Raw genomic sequence first — 17,780 nt, 5'->3', positions numbered from 1 at the left:
AGTCTCAGGATACAAAATCAGTGTGCAAAAATCACAAGCATTCCTATACACCAATAACAGACAAACAGAGAGCCAAATCATGAGTGAACTCCCATTCACAATTGCTTCAAAGAGAATAAAATACCTAGGAATCCAACTTACAAGGGATGTGAAGGACCTCTTCAAGGAGAACTACAAACCACTGCTCAACAAAATAAAAGAGGACACAAACAAATGGGAAAATACTCCATGCTCATGGGTAGGAAGAATCAATATTGTGAAAATGGCCATACTGCCTAAAGTAATTTATAGATTCAAAGCTATCCCCATCCAACTACCATTGACTTTTTCACAGAATTAGAAAAAAACTACTTTAAATGTCATATGGAACCATAAAAGAGCCCATATAGCCAAGACAATCAGAAGTAAAAAGAACAAAGCTGGAGGCATCACGCTACCTGACTTCAAACTATACTATAAGACTACAGTAACAAAAACAGCATGGCACTGGTACCAAAACAGATATGCAGACCAATGGAACAGAACAGAGACCTCAGAAATAACACCACACATCTACAACCATCTGATCTTTGATAAACCTGACAAAAATAAGCAATGGGGAAAGGATTCCCTATTAATAAATGGTGTTGGGAAAACTGGCTAGCCATATGCAGAAAACTGAAACTGGATCCCTTCCTTAGCCTTATACAAATACTAACTCAAGATGGATTAAAGACTTAAATGTAAGACCTAAAACCATAAAAACCCTAGAAGAAAACCTAGGCAATGCCATTCAGGACATAGGCACAGGCAAAGACTTCATGTCTAAAATACCAAAAGCAATGGCAACAAAAGCCAAAATTGACAAATGGGATTTTATTAAACTAAAGAGCTTTTGCACAGCAAAAGAAACTATCATCAGAGTGAACAGGCAACCTACAGAATGGGAGAAAAATTTTGCAATCTATCCATCTGATAAAGGGCTAATATACAGAATCTACAAAGAACTTATACAAATTTACAAGAGAAAAAAAAATCAAAAAGTGGGCAAAGGATATGAACAGACACTTCTCAAAAGAAGTCATTTATGCAGCCAACAAACATATGATAAAAAGCTAATCATCACTGGTCATTAGAGAAATGCAAATCAAAACCGCAACGAGATATCATCTCATGCCAGTTAGAATGGCAATCATTAAAAAGTCAGGAAACAACAGATGCTGAAGAGGATGTGGAGAAATAGGAACACTTTTACAATGTTGGGAGTGTAAATTAGTTCAACTATTGTGGAAGACAGTGTGGTGATTCCTCAAGGATCTAGAACCAGAAATACCATTTGACCCAGTAATCCAATTACTGGGTATATACCCAAAGGATTATAAAGCATTCTACTATAAAGACACATACAGACGTATGTTTACTGTAGCGCTGTTCACAGTAGCAAAGACTTGGAACCAACTCAAATGCCCATCAATGATAGACTGGATAAAGAAAATGTGGCACATATACACAGTGGAATACTACGCAGCCATAAAAAGGATGAATTCGTGTCCTTTTCAGGGACATGAATGAAGCTGGAAACCATCATTCTCAGTAAAGTAACACAGGAACAGAAAACCAAACACCACATGTTCTCACTCATAAGTGGGAGTTGAACAATGAGAACACATGGACACAGGGAGGGGAATGTCACACACTGGGGCCTCTCAGGGGGTGGGGGCACTAGGGGAGGAATAGCATTAGGAGAAATATCTAATGTAGATGACAGGTTGATGGATGCAGCAAACCACCTTGGCATGTGTATACCTATGTAACAAACTTGCATGTTCTGCACATGTATCCCAAAACTTAAAGTATAATAATAAAAATAAAATAAAAGCACAAAAAATCATTTTTTTCTTGATGATTTTACCTTTTATGGTGAAAAGCCTAATCTTATTATCTTTCTGGATGATTTAAATTTCTATGTTTTATCAGTTTACTCATTTACATCACTTCCTTCGTTTGTTCATTTTATTCCTTCAAAACAAATATGCACTGAATTTCAGTCAGTCCTTGCTCCTTTCCTTCACTAAGTTTCCATTGCCCTCTTTAAATCACTTGTGTGGTTTGTGTCCTACTTTGGTTATTTGTATATGTGTTTTGTTTAACCTTCTAATTAAAAGCTCTTTGAGGATAGTGTCTCTGCTTTGTGTATTTTTATGTCTTCTGAATATCTAATGAATTGCTTGGACAAGTCTCTTCAATGAAGCACAGAATATATACAAGGCATTAATTTCTAGAATTTCTATCTTAACAGGCAGGGATAGAGAAGGAATTAAAGTAACATAAACAAATTGAACAGAGATTCAGAGGTGGGAAGCCACGATTTGTAGTTTTGCAGACTCAAGAATCCACTTTTGCAAGACTGAAGGAACTGGAAAGAGGCTAAAAGGAGAAAACCTGGGAGTAGCACGTGGTGAACTATGATTATGGCTGAAGTTAAAGTTTGACCAGCAAATTGTTTCACCTTTCTTCTTTTGGTAAACACCTTAGGCTTTTCCTACATCGGCCTTTACTGTATGTGTAAATCTTGTTGGGCTCCTTTACCTCATACAAGGGCACATCATGTGTCCTGCACTTGGTCAATAAAATTAACCCCATCTTCAGTCACAGAAAGGAATGTGTGACCCAAGCAAAATCATTTTAAGTCCTCCATAGGATTTCTTTTCTGTGGTTAACAAGGTAGTTTTCCCTGGGGATGCTGCCCTGAAGAGTAGGTCTGGAATTGCTGACAGGCATCCTGCCCCAAAGGTGAAGAGAGGCTTCCTGAAAATAAAAGCAAGCCAAGGAATAAAGAAAAGGAAAGGAGAAAAACTTAAGGACTTCAGTTAAGGGTCTGAATACAATCAAGGTGAGAGCTAAATGCACCCTCAACTTCTCAGTTAGGTAACTGAGTTTGGGAGTTTGCTTTTTTTTTTTTTTTTTTTTTTTTTTAACTTAATTGGGCCTGAGTTGAGTTTCTATTACTTTCATTATAAAGAGGATGGGTGATGTTGAAAGATGTCTGTATTTTTTACAATGAAATGGAAGATCATTGAATATTTTAAGAAAAGTAGTAATGTACTATTCGATTTTTTTGTTGTTGTTGTTGCTACATAGTTCAGACACCCTTTCATCTCTTTTGTGTACTGTTGCAATAATTTCATAACTAGCTTCCCTGCCTTTGGTTTTGCCTCTCCTTCCGTATTCCACTCCCCATGCTGCTACAGACAGACTTTTCTGGAAAGCAAATATGATCACACAATTTCCTTGCTTAAAACTCCCCCACTGACTCTGAAGGGTCAGGTCCAAACTTAATTGTCTGATACACAAGTCCTCTCATTATCTGACCCTGGTTACATACAAGCTCATTTATTTCCCCTCAACTACATACCTCTCCCTGCTGTAGCTAAATTGAGCTGCTTGCCTTTAAGAACACATTTTGTTCTCTAGTGAGCTCATGTCTTTAAATATGTTAGTCTTCTGCTTGGAATATCCTTCCCTAGGAAGTCCTTTTGTATTAAGAATGAGGGTATCATAAGATCTAGGTAGGATGCTACCTCAGAGATATTGTACACTTCAAGTGGGAAGAGACCATGTCTCATAGTTCCTTTGATTCTTCAACAATGCAGTAAAAGGTACAGTTAGGCACTCAAAGGATTGATGAGTGAAAACTCATTTACTGAATTACATTTTCTCAGGAATGTACTTAACTCTGTATGTAAACACAGAAATACAAACTTCCAGGACTTAAATGTGATTGACATGAGAGAATGTAGTGTAAATAAACTTTACTAGCATACATACACACAAAACACAATCTTAACTTTCTTAAGAGCTATATACATAGTGCATTGTAAATGTGATTTTAGGCTTAAATGCTTCTATACATTTCAAGTTCTTAAATAATTACCAAAAACATACTTTAGAACCTAAAACACACACACACACACACACACACACACACACACCTCTAGATACACAGTTGAAAGAACTAAAACTCTCGGAAATGAGCAAATGTGCAAACTGTCATATAATAAAGTACCATTGGCTCTTAAATGAGCAAAGTATCTTGGAAAATATGGCACAATTGCTTTATGAAAACATTTGAGGCTAATATATGCTCATTCTGAAAATTATCTCAAAAAAGTGGGGTCCATGTCCCATAAGTATAACTTTAATGTATTTTATGTAAGACATACATTTAAAAAAATTGTTTTCCAAGGACATCTGAGAAAATTCCTATGCCTTTATGCTCAATTTTTAGCTAAAGTTAGAGATAGTCTATAATTATGTCCTGGAAATTTATTATTGAATCAATTTGGCTTCACACATTAATTGAACTACTTTTAGAGCACCAAAATGAGTCAGGCATACTGTTAGGTATATGGCATACAGCAGTAAACAAAACAAATTAAATTAAGTCCCTGATCTCATGGTACTTATCTTCTGGTGGGTGAAAAAAGCTGGCAAGCAAACAAATAAATATAATCAGATTATCATAAGTATGTTCAAGCAAATTCAAGAATTTAAGAAGGCAGAGAGTGAATGGGGAGGAGAATGCTATTTTAGATAACAGAGTCAGGGGAGATTTTAAAAAATCATTTATTTAGAGATGGGGTCTTGCTATGTTCTCAAGGCTAGTCCTGAACTCATAGGCTCAAACCATCCTCCCATCTCAGTTTCCTAAATAGCTGACTACAGGAGTATGCCACCATGCCCGGCAATATTTCTTTGAAGGTAACACTTGAGCAGAGACCTATACGAATGAGGGATGGAGCCTATAGATATCAGGAGGAAGAGAGGTCTGGGAAGAAGGAATAGATATGTACAAGTTCCTGAGTGAGATATTATTTGATACCTTGTAAACAAGGGAAACAAACGATCCAGAAATGATGATGACACAAGATAGGCTGTGCTATTGCGTTATGGGAGGTGCAAATTAGTGACAGAAGAAGGGAAAATGAAAATAATTTCAGCTCAGGGGATCTTTAAGATAACATTTTTGGTAGTTTTCCAATAGGTAGAGACGGTGATTTGGATAGTCCAAAATAGAGATATGTGGGATTGAAAGCCTGTTGAGCTTTGGTTCTTAGGATAAGAAGTTTGTATTTCACATGATAGAAAGTACACGTTTATTAAACGGTTTCAGAAATGGAGTTTGTCTTGTTTAGGGCTAGATAAAAACAGGATGGATTTAGCCAAGCTGTATAAACCATATGTGGTAGAGGGTTGGTGTCTGAATAGACTAGAGCTGGAGACCACGTGGATTCTGGTTAACTGGATATAATGTTAGTGACCCTAAAAGTCAGGTTCCATCTTGTTAGTATTAATAATATCTATATATTTTGTCCAGGTTATAATAAAACCTTACCAGGAAGCTGTGCAGGGGGTCCACTTGGCAAAGCTACAACTCAAAGACTATTTGGCTCTGTTTTTTCTTTTAGAACAGAAATATGAGCCGTCATTGCCCTATAAACTCTTTCTCAGTATATTATTTATATTTAACCAATTTTAAGTAAAATACATATAATTTATAAGGAAACTTGCAAAATAATTTCATCTAAGCATCACATTTTATTAATATTTTTTCTTCCTAAATGCCTTGAGAAAGAAAAACGACATGCTAATCTCCTGCTGTGGGTCTTTGGGATTTTCCAAAGAATGAGTAATATTCCTGCTTTTTCTTTAAGAGAATATGCTATTTAATTTTCCTTATATAAGTAATTACTAAAGAAAAACATCTTTCCACTTGATGATCTCTGGACTGAAAGCATGCTGAGTCTACACACTACTCTATTGAGGTGTCCGAGGTACAATATGCTATTTACACTCAAGCCTAGCTTTCTTTTTCAATATTTTCATTTTCATTCCTGGGAAAAACAAATTTTAACATCACAATGATTAGGTAATAGATACATGCTTATAACGTTGATTTCTCTACTTCTCTAGTGGTTTTCCCCCATTCTCACTCAATAGATGTATTTTCATACTAAGATTCTTTTTGAGCAAACATTTTCAGAAAATGCTAACACTCTGCCTATTTGCTATATTGAAGTCTCCTTCTAAATTTACAAAGGAGCAGACATGTGTAGGCAAGCTTCATAGGGTTTTTATTTGTGTTTGACTTTCCAGGGTTCCAGTATTCATTTCAAACAATTCTTGACATGGTGAAAGGCAGTACACACAAGCACCATTAATGTCACAACCTAGAAGGCCACATGATTTTCAATGTAAGTTGGATCAAGTCTTCTATATTTTACTGATGCCTTCATCACTTATTCACATGTTTAATGTCTTCTTTTTTATGTCATCATTCACATTTAATATGTTTAGTCTAATATTAAGGTTAATTAATAAAAGACAAATATACCATAAGAAAAACAAAAGGCAAGGCCGGGCACTGTGGCTCACACCTCTAATCCCAGCACTTTGAGAGGTGGAGGCAGGAAGATCACCTGAGGTAGGGAGTTCGAGACCAGCTTGACCAACATGGAGAAACTCCGTCTCTACTAAAAATACAAAATTAGCCGGGCATGGTGGTACATGCCTGTAATCCCAGCTAATTGGGAGGCTGAGGCGGGAGAATCGCCTGAACCCGGGAGGTGGAGGTTGTGGTAAGCCGAGATTGTGCCATTGCACTCCAGCCTGGGCAACGAGTGAAACTCCGCCTAAAAAAAAAAAAAAAGAAAAGAAAAGAAAAGAAAAGAAAAGAAAAATAAAAGGCAGGAAGGACCTAGGAATCACTCTAAAATCACTAATGACTTCCTGGTTATAGATACCATATATTGCCAGCAAATGTCATTATCAGTTTTTAACACTAATCTCAAATATCCATACACATACACGCATGTGTGTTGGTGTTTGAATCAGAAGAGAAAACATACCATGAAGATACTAAAAATAGAAACATCTACGAATTAATAATTTGTGTGCCAAGTGCTTCACATGCATTATTTTGGATAATCCTTACAACAATTCTACAAGGTAGGGACCATTATTATCTCCATCTTGCAGAGGTGAAATTTGAAGTTTAAGAAGATTAGGTGACATGGACCAGGCAATTACAAATTAAGTGTCAATCCACGATTCAAACTCAGGCAATCTGATTCCAGAGTCCCAGCCCTTAACTACATACCAACAAAAGAAAAATAAAGTAAAAAACAAAACTTCTTGCTATGTAATTGCTTTTGAGATCAAATGGTAGGGGATGGGTTTACTTCCTTCAGAGGGTTTGATTGGGATAGTGGGGAAAAAAATGAGCAAGGAGGTTTGGCTCATTCGACTGTATGTACAGATTGTGATAAATGCTGTTTGTGTGACAATTCATTTTGTCAAAATGCTTAGGCTTTTTGTAAAACTAACTCAATAGGAATGAGGTAATAAAGGCCAGCTGATAAAGTGTAGCCATGAAAATAATGAAAAAGAACCCACAATAGAACCATTTAAAATTAATCTCCTACTAAAAATACCAAATATTGGAAGTGAAAAATGCTTAGTTACTACCTTTAGGATTCTGATATTAACCTCAGCAAATACAGTTAGGAAGTGGTGCCTACAGCCTTGGGATACAAGAGAGTATATAAAATATTATGTTATGTAAATTATAATGGAGAACTTTATAGAATCATCCTTTTTTATTCTTCACTTGTCAAAATCATATCGTATATCACGTTAGGTTAATTATGTAATCTCATGAAAATTAACAGGACCCATTTAGCTACTTTCACAAATATTGAAATAGATACTTACTTCTCAACTTTCTTAGGAAATTCCAGACAAATTTCAAAGGGTTCAGGTTGTCAAATGAGACAAACTTGTGCAAGTTGGGCATGGTTCACCTGTTACCAAGAATCAGATGCATGTTTCAGTAGAACGAAACCTCACTTTCTTGGGAGCATTACAGAAATCTGCTGGATTTGTCAACATATAGCCTAAAATTTAAACTTTAAAAAAAGAAAAAAAAATGACAAGATTGACTGGATTCTAAAACGATATCAAGACAATGTGGTACTGAATTTCCTCCAAGCCAAAGGAACATGTCTTATTTAAGACTGTTTTTTAAAAATCAGAGCGGAAATGGTAGAACCTTGGTTTCTTACTTACCGGTATTAATTAATAAATGAGTGATATTCAAGGGCCACTGCAGTCTAAATGTTAAACTTCCTTTCTTTTACTTGAATTGTACAGATTAAAGCATACGTAAGATTGAGAAATATGAAGCAAGCTCTTAAATGGTGAGAAAACAACATATCTCTAGTTCACGTGTCACTTATAGCGATTTTCTACTGCTAGGTTTTCCTTTTGGGGTTATGATTATTACAGGTGGCAATCAGTTAACTTAGTGGTTCTGTAGGCACCGCCCTATCTTCAACTCACTTGCATTTAAAAATTCACACAGAGAAGCTAGTGGGAGGCGGGTAGGTGTAAACAATGTGCTATAGTGAGTCACACCCGTCACAAAAGCCAACAATGATTAGCTGTGATTTTTAAAAAATCACCTATCCAGCGGCAGAAGCTGTGGGCACAGCCAGGAGGGAGAGGCCAAAGGCAGTGGCGTTGCGTTTACACTACTCGCACGGAACAGGCTACAGCCAACGAACGCTTCAATTCAGAGATTACTCTGCCTCTAGCTGGAGGAAGCAGAGGAAACAGAGGGGAGTTTGGTGGCAAGAGATTTACCAAAAAGCTGGGGTGTGAGGGGGTGAGGGGGTGATGGGTGGGCGGGGGAAAGAAGAGGCACAGTGGAAGGCTGTTGCCTCCAACTCCGCTCTCTCCGTCACCAAGACGAAAACGCCTGGAACCCAAGCACAACGACGCCGAGAACAGAGAAACTCAGAGCGTCCGAGGCCTCGCGTCTGGACGGCCGTGCCCGTTCACTCACACGCCGCTCTGAGTGGTTTGGCGAACGCCACACGTGACTCCCTGGGCCCTTCACCCCTCCTGCCGCCGCGGGCGCTGCGGGAGCTGCGGGCGGAGGACGCTCGCTACCGCGGGAGGAGTGAGGGAGGAGGGCGGAACTTGTAAAGGGAGGGACCATCACCAGCACCAAGTCTGCCACCGCAGGACCCGCGCCCCCGAAGCCCACCCCCCACCAAGATCGCGCCTCCAACCGGCGGGAGGGGCGCGCAGGGGAGGGGACGCTGTGCAATAAACCGGGCGGGGAGGGGGAGGCAGGGGAGGGAGTCCTGGCTCTGAGGGGGCAGGATTGGGTCTGGAGGATGGTCTGGCTTGATTCAGACTCCTGCACCCGACAACGCCACGGAGTGAAGGGAGAGGGAGAGAGAGAAGGTGGCAGTGTGTGTGCGCGCGTGTACGTGTGTGTGTGCGTGTCTACAGGTAGCAGTGGCGGCGGCAGCGGCGGCGGGGACCGGAGCAGGGGACGCATCTGCAGCCACCTCCCCGCCTATGATTTTCGGAGGCGATTGCTCACTTAGCTGAGGATCTGTAGCCCCGGGAGATCTTCTCATCCTCTCCATTTCCAAGCTTCATAGGTGTCTTCCAGTTTCAAGTGTGTGTTTTGGGTATTTTATTTTTAATTTTTTTCCTTCTCCCTCTAAATCTTCTCGGAAATTCTGCGTGTTGTAGCAGGTGGCTCCTGGTACGAAATCTCTGGATACATTTGGCTTGCCAAGTTTTGCTCCTCGCTGTCCCCTCCCGCTTACAGAAGCATCTGTGGTGCTTTTCTTTTTGGATTTACATGCAGAAAACGTATATATGTTTATATACCGACCGCATAATATATAAATACATATACGCGTGCCCAAGCGCCTGGTTTTCGTCTCTCCTCCCTACGAAGCGGAATGTTTTGGAGCCGATGGATAACAAGAACACGATTAACATTCTTTTGAGCTTGTTTTTTAAAGGGGGAGGGAGCGTGAAGAATTGTTTAACATTCGGCCATCGTTTGGCTGCACACTAAACACCACGAAGTATTTATGGTTGCAGATCAGGTGCAAACGGGGCTTAGAGAGAAAGGTAAGGGAGCTTCCTGCGTCCGCCGAGCTCCGGCGTTAACCTTAATCCCGGGGACTGCCGAGAACTTCCTACTCCCTGCCTCTCCTTCGCCTTCCCCACCTTCCACCCACCCTTCCCTGCTCTCTCTCTCTTCTGTAAACTCAACCCTTTTCCAATCCCATTGGGGTGGGGGTGGGGGGTGCTGGAAGTGTAATCGTCTATTAGAGTTTAAATGCGTCTCTCTTTCCCAGGCGAGTAACTGAGTTTTCCAATCGCCTTTCTGGTGGTTATAGGAAATGAATTTTGTCCTTTTATAAAAAATAATGCTACCTAAATAAGTGTTCTAAACATCTGCAGGTTCCAGTCCCTCACCCTATCCTCTGATGAAAATAAAAGCAATAAAAAATAATGAACTTTAATAAACTGGGTGGTTTTTGTTTTTGTTTTTGTTTTTTTTTTTTCAGCGTTGGGGTTCATGGAAGCTCCCAAACGCTTTTTTTTTTTTTTCTCATTTAAAAAGAAAGACAACCAGCAAACAAACCAGTATCTCAGGAGTCCACAGCGGAGGAGATTCGGCTTCCGTTTCTGCATAAAACCAATACATTTGACTTGGAGGGTAATTTGCCAGAGTTGAGCGAGACGAAGCCGTGTCTAAATAAGTGCATGCCACTAAATTTCCTTTTAAATCCACCTTTTACACCATGGCCAGTCGCTTAACTCCCGTTCAAGGGACATGGTTTTCAGACCTGACCTTTTGGGGAGATGTGGGAACTTCCCCTCATTTCTTCTTATGTCCCTCTAACCTCCTTCCTCCTCCGCGCGGCATCTCTAGCCCTGGCAGTTTGTAAATTGCCCGTTTTGCCCACCCTCCTGGTGGGCGTTTTCTCCCCCACTCCACTCCTGCCCCCTCTGTCCTTTCTTCATTGGCGTCTTCGGAGCAGATGCATATTCTTTTTTCTTGGGCTCACTCTCCCGTTTACCCCTCAGTCCTCCCACCCGCGACTCCCCACTTGCCCCAGCTCTTCTCGCCGCTCCTCCCCGCCTCCCCGCGGCGGGTTGACCCTTCAATCCCGAGTCCCGGCCTGTGGGTGGGCGGGCGGGCGCCGCGGCTGTGAGCAGAGGATCAGGCGGCGGCGCGGAGAGCGCGCCCGGGCGGCCAGCGCCGAGCGTGCGGAGCTGGCGTGGGGAGACACGGCAGGAAAGGCGAGCCGGAGTGGGTGATGAGAGGCCGGGAGAGCCCGTCCGAGCCGGAGAGACGGGAGAGAAGGGAGCGAGCGAGTGTGCGGCGCGCACGCTGCCAGAGCCCGGGCGGAGTGCAGTGGCCTCCAAAGCCTTAGAGCGGCGCCCTAGTCACTGCAGCTCTTCACCCTAGAGCTGTGCCCTGGGACCACAGAGACCAAGAGCATGGAAATCGGCTGAGAGGTACAAAAGAAATAAGGAACAGATTATGAGAAAGCGGGGAGGGTTTCCTGGCGAAATACGGAGGCTGAGCAGATGGAGGAACAATGCCGCCTCCAGAAGAAAACCCTTGCCTGAACCCTCGGCGGAGCGCAGAGGTGCTGCTTTCAGCCTTCTGCTCTCCCCAGGCCCTCCGGCTAGTTCTGGGGTTGCTTCCGCCTGTTAGTTTGACAGGGATAAGAAAGTTGCTCTTCTTCCCCACAACGTTTCCTGCGAGGTGGTTTTCAGATCTGTGTGGTTCCGGTCAAGATGTCACTCCCTAGATCCCCCGCGTTGAGCAACTAATATATTATGCATTATTGGGCAATAAGCTCTCCTGGGAAGAGAAGGTATTCCAAACATTTAAACCGTTCTCCATCGACGCCTGCCCGCCTCAACACAATATCTTGTGAGTAGAAATGAAAAACCACCTGAATTTAAAATTATTTAGGTTAAGATTTTGCATTGGGAATAATTTCTTCTAGAGGAGGTTGTTAGTGTGTTATAGAGATGAGGGATATTACATGTTCAATATTTGATTCATTTGTGATAATTCTAAATCATGAACAGTTGGCCTCCACAAAGGTACTGTTTCTTTTTGCATTTCCAGGGCCATAGTGATACATGTAGGATTTGGGAAACGTGAATTCGTATAGTTAACACAGTATCTGTTACTCTGCATTTTTACAGGTAGTTAATATACTCATTTTCCCTCTTTTTATACTTAAACTCCGGTAGACTATTTTTGCTTAAATCAATTGAGTTGTCATGCTGTACATGAAAATTACAGGGTCTTAATGCATTTCTCATAATTAATTGTGCTCAATTATTAATAGGATCATAGATATTAAAATGTCACTGAGAAAGGGTATGTGTACCTATGTTTGAGTGTAAAACCTATAAAATGTCTCAGCATTTCCATCAGCCATTGTAACCTAGCAGAACACGAGGTTTTTGAAATGAGCTCAGAAGCAAGGGCCATTCATGTATTTAAAATGTTAAATGTTAAATGCAAAAACATTAAATTTACTGTGCTTTTGGCAGAGAATGAATCTAAGTCTACTTGCATTGCACAGTGATTGAGTGATTCACAGAGAAAGTGGAAGTTAATCATTACTCAGGCCTTCTGATTACATGGTTTGATTAAAAGAAGTAACTGTTTTCTGTAAGCCTGCTATTCTGCAGTTAGTCTTCCCAATCCTCTTAACATAAGCAGAAATTGAGGGAGTCAATCTTTCAGTAGATTCTACTAGAGTTCCAGTAGTGGGGAGTAAGAAAAGCTTCTTTAGTTCTCCTCCTTCCCATTGTCTCCCTTCTTCCACCCCCAAAGTACTTGCTGTCAATCTTTTCTTTATTCCTTCAGTGTAGTTTTACTTTGTGAAATTTTCCACTTACATTTAGTAATAACATACTTTCAAATGTAAAGGTTTGAATGGCTTTGAAGTTGAAGGTGAAATATACACTTACAGAAGGTAGGCTGAGAACTCTGTTGGTTTCATTTGCAGAGTGTTGGAAAGCCTGATGACCCTATGCATCCCTGGATGACTTTCTTGGATCACTCTCTGAAGTCTCTTCCAACTCTGAAATTCTTATATTTTATTCCGCTTTTACTATTTTCACATGGTTATCCAGTGGCAGGATCTACATATCCCTTCAAATTACATTAAACTGGCTGTTTAGGGTTTTCTTTATAGGATGATTAAGTAGCTAGAACTAGAAAATACAGTTATAAATCTAAGATAAAAGTGTTTTATAAAATTTTTCACATAAATTTTAATGTTATTGACAACTTTTTGTGAGACAATACTAATACAGATATAGCTATGAGGGACACATATCTCTCTGGGTTTTCACGGGTTGAAACAAATAGTTTTTAACATAGTAATGGTTTATCTCGATAATTCTTTATTATTTTTACACAAATGAGTTATTTCACAAATTACCTAACAAGTACTAATTTGTAGTTTGTGTAAGCAAAACACAGTTAAAATTAACAGTAATATTAGAAACTGCAACTGTGTAACATATACCTTTTCCACATTTTAAAGGCTTATTTTTTGAAGTGAAGTTTGCAGTCGGTTTCCATCTTATTGGATTGTCAATAGGAAAATATGATTTTTCAGTTATGTTTTAAATTTTTGTAAATGGAATCACCAAAGTCCAGTCTTCTAGACTTAATATTATTATTTCTGAAATATAGGTATGGTCTTATTAACATTGGCCAGTGGCCCTTTATGGATTATTACATGCCAAAGTCCACAACCCTAATGACACTCAATACTTTTCACAATTCATTCTTAAACCTCCTTATGTAGATTAAAACACTGTCCTCTTGGCTCCCCTTCTGAATTTACTCTTTAGTCCATTCACAAGACTCTTACTTACTATTTTCCCCAACACTACATACCATTTTAGGATTTTGTGGTTTGCTTATGTTAATCTTTCTTCATTGATCCATTCCCTGCCTACCTACCCCACCTCACCAAATACACACCAATGATAGGACAGAAAAACATTTTAGTTCCTTGGGTGGTCTTTCCTTCATCATGCTGCTTCCTTCCCGTACCCTTACTCTGAGCTCCCACAACACGGTATTTATACTGGGAGTAGCCCACCTTTCACACTTCTGATGGTTGGCTTTCTCACTGCACGGTGAATTGCCAGAGGTCAAAAGACATGCCTGATTTATCATGTCATTCAGAAATGATAGCTTAGCTTCATGTCTGAACATAAAGTCTACCATAAATGAATAGTAAGTGTATTATTTATAAATATATTTGGCTATGAAGTAACAGAAAACTTGGCTAACAGTGGATTAAGCAGATAAAGCTTTATTTATCTCACATAATAAAAAGTCAGGAGAGGTTAGTTGTTTAAGCATTTTATCACGCTTTTTCTATTATCTTGGAAACTTTCTTCTCATGGGCACAAGGTCACTAATGTGCCTCCAAACTCGTGCTTGCTTTGGGGGCCCAAAATGGGGGAGAAAAAGATAACAGTATTCTCCCTCAGAATTTTTCAGCTTTGACACTGTTGTCATTGTGGGCTTGATAATTATTTGTCTTTGTTATGGGGGTGTGTACTGTACATTATAGGGATGTGGAGCATCATCCTTGGCCTCTATCCACCAGATGCTGGTAGCACACCCCACTTCCACCTCATCATGAGTTATACCCAAGTATTTCCATTCATTGCCAAATGTCTCTGAGAGGTCAGATTGTCCCAGGTTGAGAAGTATTGCTATGAGATCAGAAGGAAGGAAATTCTCTGTTTCCTACTCTTCCCTACCCCTGTTTTCTTTTTTGTTCCCCCTTGCATTATGGTGGTGGCGAGGATCTTTTTGATTTTTGTTTAATAATAGAGGACACATTATGAGATTTAAAAAACAAATAAGAAGAAGGAAGAGGAGGGGAAGAGGCCAAACAAGCCTTCTCTGAGCATTGTGTCTTTTTTATGGTGTGAACCTTCTCCCCATAGCCTTCCATTCTCATATCACTGCCAGACTGTGTCAGCTGGCTTCTTCTAGGTAACTGAGAGGTTGGAAGATAGATTTTAGGACGCCGTTTTACTACCTTCAACAAAATCAGAATCTTTAAGAAAAGAAGGGGAAATGGATTTGGGTTTGAAAACTTAGTGTTTGCCATGGCAAGTGAATGAATACATAAAATTCATCTAAATACTTCAGGAGAAAGAGTAAACACAAAATAAACATCATCAAAGAGGGTCAATATAATTTTTCCACATGCTAAATGTTAATAAAGTAACTAGGATAAAACTGTAACATTTTTCCTTTTGATGATATTTTACTTGGAAAATAAATGGGCAGAATGGAAACATATAGCGCTTCATAACATTTTTCTCTGCAGACAGCTTCCCTTCTCCTCCAGTCTATTGAATAAAGCAATAGAGTTTGCTATTGATACGTACCAATTATTTAGTAATCATGTGAGAGATGTCAAAGGAAATAAAAATGCAGCTCTATTGTTTTAATACTTCTTTCTAACACTTGTATTTAGAAAGATAACACATGCTAGTGAAGGCAGTAGGTAAAATGCTTACAGATGTGTTAGCATGGACTGTAGAAACTTTAGGTAGGGTTGCTTAGCTACCTACCATCTACCTACCAATAAATACTCTTGGATTCTATCATAGGAAATAATTCTACCTTACAAAGGTATATTAACATTGCTATGGATGACCAATGATCTTATCTGATTGATTGTAATATTTTTTCTTCCTACCCTTGTTTATATTTTCTGTAAGTTCGTTGAATGCAAATTTTTGTTTAACTTTGTATAGAATATAGAAATATAAAAGATGGTGTCTGTTAGGAAGCTTTTGCCTGCAAGTGACAGAATATCCAATTAAAGGCTTTAACAAAAAAGACATTCATTATCTCACAGAACCAGGATTCTGGAGGTGTGCTGATCCAGGGTTGGCTAACTTAGGAGTTCAAGGATGTCATGGCTCTGGTACAACTTCACTGTAAATCTCTTGAGTCTTTATCTTGGAAACAAGATAAACAATATGGTTATCACAGAGCCAAATATCACCTCTTCTTATAGCCCCACTCAAAGCAAAAATGAAAAAGCAGCCTTTATCTCACGGATATATCTCTTTATCTATAAGGAAACTTTTTCCCAGAAGATATCAGGAAACTTCCCTTTATGCCTGAATGACTAAAACTATGTCACATTTCACTCTTAATTTATAACTGGCAATGAGACAATGTGTTGTGCAATTGTTTTTGATCATCATGGTCGGTCCCTTGAGGGCTGGGGGAGAGGTCTGTTTTCCCTGTGGACTTGACTGCATCACACAAAAAATCAGAGCTCTGTTAAGTGGGAGGAAGGGGGCAATAACAATCTAGGGCTCCTAATGGGGAGTTCCACAAACAAAATGCCTATCCTTCTCAAATCTCTTAAAATATGGAATGCCTATGTGAAAATTAAATGCATGAAAAAATAATTACATGGTCTTTGAATCCATGGAATAAGTGGTGTATATGTCTGGCTGCATGCTTCTGATGTAGAATGCATGCTTTCATGATGTTACAGAGTTTTTTTTTTTTTTTTTTTTTTTTTAATAGAAACTGAATAATTGGAAAATGTAGGAATGTGTCCCGCATAAAATTGCAAATACTAAATTATACTATATTACATGTTTAAATTATAAACCTTGCTTTGTCAACATATACCTATCTATATGATCATGTAATGTAAACCATAGTTAAATCAGAGGATGTCCACCTTACCAAACAGATCACGTATCCTTATCTATGTTTGTCATATGATTTCACCATCATAATGCAGAGATAATAAGAGAAAGGACTGAACCCTTTGGCCAGTTACTCTCATAAAGAAGGACTTCATATATGCTTTGCACAAATAAAAATTACTTCTTTGTTTCTGATAACGGTTTATTTACTTGAGGGGCTCAAGGGAGGGATCTAATTTTCAGCTCACATACCAGTGAGCATCTCTCTCATTGAACATTATGACTCATTTTTGTAAACAAGGAAAGCTTTATTTTCATTCTTTTGCCTGACTTCATGGAAGCTCAGAGCCAATTTTGTGCTCAATTGAAAAAGATGTCCTTAATCATCTTCTTTTACTTGGCTTTATTATTTGGATTCATTTTTAAACTTTAACTTTGTTTCAATATTTGATTATTTCGGAGTTTTTTTAAATCGTAGCTGCTTGAAATTATTTTTTGGAAGGAGAAAGAATGTAATGAATACATGCACAAACAAATGAGTGCCATCACACATCACTCAATACATGTCTTTTTTTTCCCTGAATGAATATATGTTTGGAAATTAGACGATACTACGTTCGGTAAACTGCTGAATTTGTGGCATGAGAGGAGCAATAGGTACAATATGGTGCAATAGGATTTCAGGGAAAAGAGCAGTTGTGCTTGAGTTATTTTTATGGAGATACATATTGTAGTTTTCAGACAGGTGGGAAACTAAGGCAGTGTAGGTGAGATAAAGTATAAATGAATTGAATTCATTATATTTATTTTGCTCTATGAACAGGTATCAGTTGTGTCTCAACTTTTTTTCTCTCCAGTTTTAGAATTCTAATAACCTCATTGCAATAACTCTTTCTTCAGTATAAAGGACTCAAAGCCGCAATGTAAAAGAAACATAAACTAGGAAAAGAATGAGTTTGATATCTCTGTTTCAAAGCAACTTTTGTGATGGATGTTGGCGATCTTCTTGGCTTACCTTCAGTATGTTAGAATGTGCCTTCTGAGCATCTCATCATTCCATTGGCAATGCTCTATTTTCAGGCTCCATGCCTAGAGCTGTTTACACCACAGCAACCACCTCTGAACTGGGCTCCTCGCCTCCAGGGGAATTGATTTTTGAATCAAGCTTA

The 17,780-nt window shown here is 39.3% G+C and overlaps 1 protein-coding gene across 10 annotated transcripts in view; it reads left to right on the top strand.

The window, feature by feature from the left end:
* The first annotated feature begins 9,191 nt into the window (after positions 1 to 9,191).
* The window catches only part of NLGN1 (neuroligin 1), an 896,630-nt gene continuing 888,041 nt past the window's right edge, over positions 9,192 to 17,780 (top strand). For 4 of the 10 annotated variants that reach the window (XM_073023454.1, XM_037988663.2, XM_037988660.2 and 1 more), the window contains exon 1: positions 11,067 to 11,803. The gene's annotated coding sequence lies outside the window, so the exon portion shown is untranslated. Of the gene's footprint in view, positions 9,979 to 11,065; positions 11,804 to 17,780 lie in introns of those variants that run through there. The other 6 variants (XM_037988674.2, XM_037988673.2, XM_073023458.1 and 3 more) reach the window with 5 other exon arrangements.

This window comes from Chlorocebus sabaeus, chromosome 15 (assembly GCF_047675955.1).
Source record: "Chlorocebus sabaeus isolate Y175 chromosome 15, mChlSab1.0.hap1, whole genome shotgun sequence".
NCBI classification, from domain to species: Eukaryota; Metazoa; Chordata; class Mammalia; order Primates; family Cercopithecidae; genus Chlorocebus; species Chlorocebus sabaeus.
This window is presented reverse-complemented; position numbering and strand designations above follow the sequence as displayed.